We start from the raw sequence: 8,832 nt of genomic DNA on the forward strand, positions 1-8,832 counted from the left end.
TTGTCCCTGCATGTGCTGGCTGGCTTTAAGTGAAAGGCCTGGGAACATCTGTCTGTGTAACCAACTCCTTCATGGCAGAAAGTTAGAGAGGGGTAACTAGGGATGAGTCCACCAAGGAGATCAATATCTAAGGACATCTGGGACTGGAACAAATGCGTCCATGAACATTGCCCTTAATGTCTTTTGGGAATTCTCTCAAGCACCTGGACTGGCCCTTTACCCTATAAATAACTGCTGAAGTCCTGAAGAGAAGTGCACTGTATCCAGAGATGGTGTTAAGAGGGTCTCCTGAAGGTGGAGATGAACAGCAGGTTTCCTGTGATGCTTTTTGAGCTAGAAGCCATGAGCAGAGCAGAGCTCTTCCTCCTGCCCCCCACTCCCAAGGAAAAAAAACTAACAAAACAGTGCTGGCAACGCTTGCTTCTTATGAGCAAACACCCACGCCAGAGCCCCACCCCTCCCTCCCAGCTGAGGCGTGTGAGGTCGGCTGGGGGCCGAGCTGAATGCTGTGCCCAGCACATTTATCACTGCTAAGGGAGATTTTCCAGATGTTTGTGTCCTCCAGATGTTCAGGAGCGTTTCCTCCGGATGGGGATATGAGCTCAAGGCTTGTTTCCTGCTCTGTCTCATAGCTGACAGCATGGGCTTGGCAGGCACTGCTACTCCTTACACCGACCGCCAGGAGCCCAATCCTTGGCACAGCCCAGTGGCAGCACCAGCTTGGGCAAGAAGGGCTGGGAAAGGGTCACTTGGAAACACTCCTCTCTGTTAAGAGAACATGCCCTGCAAGTTGCCTGTGTCTTTTTCTGCTCAGGCAGAAACTGGAAACCAGACATCCCAGCTTAATCTAGCTGCAGTGCCCAAGAGCAGAGAGGGAGGAACATCAAGGCACAAAAGGAGAAGTGAGGCAAAGACATGCTGGGATTTGGGGAGAAGAAGGGTGGGTGTTGTGGCCAACAAAATTTGGCTGCATTTACCCTGGACTCATTTTGTGGTTCCCGTCATGCCTGGAGGAGGTGGAAAGATCCTGCCAAACAGTGCCCCTTCCCACAAGGAGGTTCAGAAAGAGGCAGAAGCTATGGTGAGGTGCCCAAAGCTCACCCATCACTCCACCGACTCCAAGACTTGTTCCCTTCAGCAGATGTACAGATGCTTTGCTGAAACAGACCCAGACCTCTAAGACCTCTGTAACCTTTTTGCTCTGTGGGCACTAACAGGGTCATCCCAAAATGGGAGGGGTGAGTACTGGGAACAGCCCCGCTTGTTCTGATGGGGAATGGGTGCTCATGAGTGTCCTCTTCTGTTTCAGCTGTCTGGACCGTGTCTTGGCAAGGTTCCCACTGTGCAGTGTGCAAGGAAAGAGGTGAAGCAAAGGAAGAAGCAAACGGATTCAGAGGAGGAGTATTGGGGGGGGAGAGGAGCAGGACGAAGAGGACAGGGGGAGCATGAGGCCCTCCAAGGACTATCTCGCACTTCACCCAAGCCTGTGGCAAACAACTTCTTTTTTTTTTTATCCCCATCCCCTCATCCTTTGGCCTCCTCCCACCCCGGCAACTGTACAAAGCCACAGATTGAATCACAGTAAATTATTATTTGATCGTCTCAACAAATCACCTTGATGGCTGTGTCCTCCTTCTAGAGGCTGCTGCTGCTGGTGCTCTGGAAGGATCGCTGGTGGGATGGTGGGGAGGAAAGGGTGCTGAGATTTTCTCTCCACAGACCAAGGTCATGCTGTGGAGGGTGGGAGAGACAAGCTCTCACGGCAAGACAGCTTGTCTCTGTCTCCAGCAAGTCTTTGTCATGTCCTCCCCAGCCCACCTGGAACTCTGCTGGCCCCAAGTTTTGGGAGGGTGGAAGAGTGCAACCAGTCCAAGCCTGTCCTTGGCACCTCTTGAGTGCTTTGCTTTCAGCCTAGTCCTTGTGGGATTTATGGCCTCAGATACAATGCCTGGAAGGGAAGAAGCATCAGCGAGGAGATTTGAGAGCTGCTTTCGCCTCAGCTGGTACCAGTTTGTTGCTTCCCTGATTCCTTTCCTGTCAGCTCTTTCTGGCACAAGACCTCCCTCATGTGTTGTGCTCTAGAGGTAGAATTGGGATTTTGTGCTCTAGAGGTAGAATTTTTGGTCCCTTCCAGCCCTAGCTATGCTAACACCTGTATAGCACATACACCTTGGGCTGCTCCAGTATGTACAGGTAAGCAAATCCTTGTCTGCCCTGTGCACAGCTTCCTGACCGGTGAGCATGTCATGAAGGGCTCTCCTGCACTGCAGAAGCTGTCTGGCTGCTCAGCAACTAAGACTAAAGGATTCAAGCTTCCAGTCCCTGGGTTTCAAGTGGGTAAGAGTGTTTTGGATTAGGGCTAATCTGTTGGGAACCCTGCCTTTGCTCAGCTCTGCTCCTTTGGGGTTTTTGTCTGAGGTCTGACCTACGTGCCTTTTACTTGCAGCCTCAAGACAAGGCATTGCATTCAGTGCAGTGGATAGCTTTCCCTGTTCCAAGCTATTGCACAGGCTAATTTACCTGGCATCCAGAATTAGAAGCATCAAAAGGGGAAAGCGATCCAGCTGAGTGCGGCAGGGAGCTGTTCTGCATGGGCTAGCCCAGGCCTGAAGACGTGCTGGGTTTGGCGGCCAAGGTTGGTCTGGGTTGGGAGCAGCGAGGTTGGTGTGTAAGTCACATGCCTCACATGGCAAAACCAGTAAAGAAACCCTGGTCACCCCCAGCACAAAGCCACAGCCCACCCAGGGCTTCCCAGCATCCTTGCAAGCAACCTCCCATCCCAATCCCCATCCTCCGTCATGCCAGGCAGCAGCAGAATTAAAGCAACAGAATTCTACTCCCATGCTCCTTGGGGGTACTGTCTTTGCTTTTGGCCTGGGCAAGAGAGGACTTGTGCTAATGTATTGCCTTCTGTAAATGCTTGCTCTGAACTGCTGTAGGGCACAGCCCCCACCTTGGCTGCAGCTGCCTGGCACCCTGTTCCTGCAGAAGGGCTGATACCAGCTCCTGGAGTGGGAGAAGTTGCCTGAGGGGAGAGTGCCCTGCCTTTAGCTGGGTGTGCTGTTTACAGCAGTCTGTCCCTGTGCTGGAGGATTGCTGAAGATGCTGAAGCTAGTGTTACACGGTGGGACTGAACAGAGACTCCCAGAAAACCTCCCACTCTGAGTTGTTTCAAGTGTGAAGACTGGAGGAATGGGGGTTGTTCCTAAAGTTGGCATCTTGTGCACAACTGGCCACAGGACAGCAGTACTTTGTCCTTCTAGAAGACGACATGGGGACCCTTGCTTGGTCGTGTTACTGCACTAGAACCTGGTGCTCTTCATCTGCAGTAGGACTTAGCCCTTTCTTCCCCAGTGAAGGATAGGATAGATCTATCTGGAGGCCTTCAGAGGAGAATTAACACTCTGGTGCTATCTCAAGGACTGGGTGGCTCTAACCACTTAGAGTCTCCTCTCATTTCTGGCTGGGAGACAAATGCCACAGTCAAGTACTGGGAGCTGCGGTCAAGGAATCTGAGGAGCTCCAGGGAGTGCCAGGGCCAAGGTGTCTTCACAGGGCAGGCAATAGGTACAGTTCCAAGAAACTGGCGCATCTTGGTGAGGATGTGCTAGAACAGCACTGGCCAGAATACAAACTACTTAGAAGAGTTTGGTGAGGAGCAGGAAGCTGAAGTAAGAGCATCTCTCTTTCAGAGAGGTTTTGCACTCTGGGTAAGATTTTCAAGCTTGTCAGACAATCCTGGTCAGTAACAGACCATCGCAGGAGCTGGTTAGTTTTTTGCTGTAATTGTGTCACAAGAAATCCAGACTCAGGTCATTGTTCAAGTCCCTGCTAAAAGCTGGAGGTAGGTTAGGAGAAAAAGGAGGTGCTAAAAGCTTGACACCACAGATCTTCTCCAAAAACCACGTATTAATTGTGTATCGTCGTACTGCATCTTTGTTCCAGGAGGAAAACCATGACAGATCAAGATACATCAGCTGTGATCTGGTCTGATCTTTCTGTTGGCAAAAACCAGATTGTATCACTTCTCTCAGGTGGAGTTGTTAACTCTTGACTTGGCTTTTTCACTTGCTATTTTGATGCTGATGATCTGGGGATAGGACATCATCTTGCTGACGACAGGCAGGAGGTTGGTACATGAGCTCACAGTGTGTTCTGATGTGCTAGCTGAACTTCTTGAGTCTGAAAGTAATACCAGGATTACAGTTTCACTGGAGTGAATGTAGGTTTGGAGAAGAAATGGAGGGGTTTGGAGTTGATTTTCCCCATAGTTATTCAAGGCACTTTTGTTCTAGAAGTACCTGGACTGGAAGATGAAGTTCTCAGATGCTGCAGTTGTTTCCCTTATGATAAGGAGTCTGTTGTGTACCTCAGTTCTGCTTCAGAGGCATGAGCTCAGGCGAGCAGAATGTGTTTTGATTATTCCTGTTGCACAGCTGAAGCTGGAAAGAGTCCACAGAGGTGAGCTTTTTGCTCTGAGTACATCAGCTCATCTCTGACTGTTGTGATCTCTTCAGCTGGTCATGGCATAGCTGAACTAAACTTGTGCTGTGGATCTCCAGCCAGTGTGAAAAACAGCTCTGAGAAGGCTTCAGTCAGCCTCCTACTGATTATGTTGAGACTGCATATCCCATGATGGAGGAGTGCCACCTTTGAACCCGTACTTAAATTACAGAATAGCTGACGAGGTCTGTTCTAGTCTGGTCAGGTCCAGATGTCTCAGGACAGACGTATAATACATGTTCTTCTCTCACATCATTCAAGTGCCCCACACCCTCTTACAGAGGGGTTGGGGCTCCAGAGACATCACAGCTGAGTCAACTGCCACAATTGCTTACAAGTCCTTTAAGATGCTGATCAAGTGCTGGAACAGATCTCATGCCTTTTGGTCTGTGAGAGCTTCCACAGGAGCATTCTCCTAAGCCAGCACAGAGGGTGAGTGCAAGCAGGTGAGTGCATGGTGCTTGCCGAGGGCTTTGGCAAAGACCTGCCTTGTGCAGGAGCTGGCAGCAATGACTCAGTGCTGGAGTGAGACCTGAGATGTGAGGGTGGTGGTGGGGGCAGCTGAATGAAAAGCTGAGTATTACAGAGCAGCTTTGGCGAAATGCTGGCCTCAGTGTGGTTGGGTAGAGGAGCAGACCAGGTTTCCCTTCTGGACTACAGCCACTGCTGCAAACCTTTCCAGCCTAAGCAGTACTTCTGTATCACTTCTTGCCTTCACCATAAAGGTAAGCAAAGCCACTCGTACAGCTTCCCCAAGTCTGTAGGCTTAGATGTTCCAGGAGCAGGTCTCTGATGTGAGGCCAGGCTGAGTGGCCTCCAGGGCACCAGAGTGGCCCAGGTTCTTAATGGGATGGCTGGAAGGGGGTCTTGTGATATTGCATCCCATGTAGCCACAGGTACCTCTAAGGGAGCTCATAGCAATTTTGGACAAAATTGGAAGTTTCTTAGTTTACTTTTCTCTCTGTCTTAGGAGGAGCCTGTTTTACTATGTGGAAGAATAGCTAGGCTTTAGTGACTCCAATCCCTTGGACTCATGTCTTTGTGTGTGCCTTCTAAGCCTTCTGCATCCCCATCTTGGGCTCTTTTGTAACTGCTGCCAGTGAGTAAGGATGCCCGTGGGATGGGTCCACCTGCTGCATCTCCTGGTGAGATATTTCAGCTGTGGGTTGATTGTCTCCTGGTGTCCACATCCTTCTAGGTGAAGAGGATGCTGGTGTGTGCCCTGTGGGCCTCCTCAGCCTCTGAGGCAGTAGGATTTGGGAGATGGTTTGGGAAGCGGTCAGACCTGCCTCTTTAAACTGCCAGGCAGTTATTTTCTCCATACGCTGCTTTACACTTGGGGATGTGCTCTAGGAAGGGGGTGACATTGCTCAGAGGATGGTGTGACAGCCAGCATCCTGGCCACCAGCAACTGGTGGGAAGGGAAGAGGCAGATGGGCTTGGCCCCATGTGCAACTGCTTTGCTCTTGCTACGGGTTGAGTACAGGGTCTGTAGTTTAGGAAAGCCATGGTACCAGCCCTAGCAAGGGCTGCTGGGTCTGCCCTTGCTCTGCTTCCCAAGTCCCATCCAGTACTGCCATGGCCCCTCTGCAGCACACAAGGAGCATGAGAGCAGCATGACAGCAGCGTGCAGCTCCCACAGGTGCCACAGCAGCACCACCATAGCAGTAGGACACAGCAGCACGTGAGCAGCAGGTGAGCAGCACAGCAAGCCAAGAAGAGGAATGCTCCCAGGCCCAGCCAAACTCCAGCTGCCTCTGCCAAACTGGATGGGGCACAAAGCTGCCAGACACAGCACACCCATCTCTCTCCCCTTGCTATATCTGGGAGCAGAGCCTCCTAAAGCAGCACAAAGCCTTGCTCCCTCCCTCAACTTCTCTGCTCCAGGCTCCACTTACTATCAATTATTCAGTGCCAAGTGGCTGAAGCCTTGTGGAGGCATGCAGCAGTTGAGGAGCTTTCCAAGTCGTGGGAGGTGGGCAGGGATGGTGATGAGCACAGCCAGGGCTTGGCTGAGAGGCAGCGAGGACAGACCTGCTCTCCTGGCTTGTCCCAGCTCCTGGGCCTGCTGGTTTGGCTGTTCCTGAGCCAGGAAGGACAGGAGCCACAGGGGGCTGCCAGGGCACCAAAGCTGAGCACAGCTTGGGGAGTTTGCAGTTCTGCCTTGGGGACCAGCCCTGGGAGCTGGAGAGCTGCTGTGAGGACAGCAGTGGGTCCACCAGGAAAAGGGGGATGATAATACTGGCAAATACCAAGTGCAGAGGAAGAGGCAGTGGGAAGACCAGTCGCTGGCTGATAAGACCACTAGGATTTAAGCAGTAGCCTCAACACCATCTATGACACTCATTTGCTGCTGGTCCCAATGCTGTCCATCAAGTGGGTATCTGTAACCTTGGGCTTTGGGATTGTCCTAAGCTTTGTCCCCTGCCAGCAGCAGTCAGGCCCTCGGGGGCACAGGAGGGGAAGGACTCTCTGCAGTGGGTGCTTGGCACCACAAAACCATACCTGAGAGCCCCATCAAGCACCACTTCAAGGCTGGGTACCTCTGTGGCTCCTGCACTAGTTGGGGGGATGCTGTAAGAGGAGGTGGTGGAGCCATGCCTGCCCTTGGTCCCTGCAGGGACAGGGTGAGAGTACCACAGCCACAAGGTCACAACTAGGTAAATGCAGGGAGCCTGGGGATCAAGGATACCAATAAGCAATATCTTCCTCCATTTTTTTTCAACAACCAAGTGAACCAAGGCTGTTTAATGGAGGAACACAACCCTCAAACCTAGCACAACTCACCTTCCCTTGGGGAAGCTGCCCTTCTGGACATTTCTGCTCTCTCCTTGACAGGGATGCTGTTTTAGCAGTTGGATAAATGCCATTTCTAAACCCTGCACTGCCTGTCATGTAAGTAACCGTGGCAGAAATTCAAACCTGGTCCCACCTGGCACTGCCTGACAGCCAACAGGTTCACGGGAGCTGGTGGCCGGGAGGTGACACAAAGCATCTTCTGCAATGAGGCTGTTTGTGAGCACCTGGAACACAAGAGGGATGAGGTTTGCTTCACTCCAGCCTGGGGATTTCACCCTTGGTCACAGTGCTGCAATCCCCATGCTGGCATCCAGTGAAATGGCACAGGAGATGTGCCAAGAGCTGCATCCTCATGCTGCTTCTGTGACAGTAAACACTGTGGTGTTCAGTGGTGCTGGGGCTTTCTTTTTATTTTTCTGTGGTGTTTCAGACCAGGTTTTAACCTATTAATATAAATGAGCTAATTTAATGGCATTGGAGAACAATTTTTTGTTCCGGTTTGACCTCTTATGTGTGGCAGGGCAGTAACAGAAGCAGGACACCCAGCCTACAGCTCTCAGTGGGTGATAGACACATGGGGATGCCAATTTCAGGCACTGCTCTTAAATCCTAGGGTGTCATTTAGCTACTTCTGACCCCTCCATCTGCTGTCAGTCTTTGTGCCCTCTGTGCTACTCTGGCAGAGACAGACCTGTGTTTACCATAAACATGCTGCTTAACACTAAGAGGCAGCTTTCTCTCAGGGGAGCCAGAACACTGCTCACTGCTCACATTTAACACCTCGAAGGCAGCAGTACCATTGTCACCTAAGCCCAGGAAGCCCTGGCTATGAAATCTGGGGTGTGTCAGAGCTACTGCTCACGCACAGCTTTTTAAAATGCATCCTCAGCTGTCAGCAGCACCACCTCACACTCCCAGTGGCTGCTGTAAACGTGACTCAGCTCAGCCCTGACTCACGAGTGTGAGTCGCACCCACCCACCCACCTGCTGTGCCAGGAGCTGTGTCCACCCGCTGCCCCTCCCATCCAGCCTCCCTACACTGCCTACAGGCAGGAAAACAAATTCCAAACACAAAATCTTGGCCAAAACACAAGCTTCAGCAGTGCTGCTGATCAGCAGCTGTGTGTGAGAAGGGATGCTGCCCTTGCTCAGCTGGGAGAGGACGGTGGTAAGTAGAAAAGAGCATTTTGCTTTCCACTGCTGCCAGGGATGCCTGGATTTAATTACAATAGAAAATCAGGGAGGAAAGCAGAGATGGAGCAGGATGGACCTGTTGCAGCTGAAGCATACACAGTGAACCAAGCTAAAAGTCATCAGGAGAAGACAACCAGTCTTGGTGCAGCTTCTGTTCCTGTAAGAAACCTTGTGGAGTCTGAATTTGTGCTAAATTTCTTTAACCGTTATTACTACAACCATGTAAAACACAGCATCAAACACTCCGGACAGTTTGGATCAGCATAAAAAGGAATGATTGACTTTTTTTTTTTCCAAAAAACCCCTTCCTTTAAAAAAACCAAACTGAACAAACAA

At 51.2% G+C, this 8,832-nt stretch overlaps 1 protein-coding gene across 2 annotated transcripts in view; it reads left to right on the top strand.

Moving 5' to 3' along the window:
* HRAS (HRas proto-oncogene, GTPase) overlaps positions 1–1,610 on the top strand; it is a 39,873-nt gene extending 38,263 nt beyond the window's left edge. For both annotated transcript variants that reach the window (XM_066551352.1, XM_066551351.1), the window contains one exon: positions 1,310–1,610. The gene's annotated coding sequence lies outside the window, so the exon portion shown is untranslated. The remainder of the gene's footprint in view (positions 1–1,309) is intronic.
* Positions 1,611–8,832: the final 7,222 nt, after the last annotated feature.

The sequence above is a fragment of the Molothrus aeneus genome, chromosome 6 (genome assembly GCF_037042795.1).
Source record: "Molothrus aeneus isolate 106 chromosome 6, BPBGC_Maene_1.0, whole genome shotgun sequence".
In the NCBI taxonomy this organism is placed as follows: Eukaryota; Metazoa; Chordata; class Aves; order Passeriformes; family Icteridae; genus Molothrus; species Molothrus aeneus.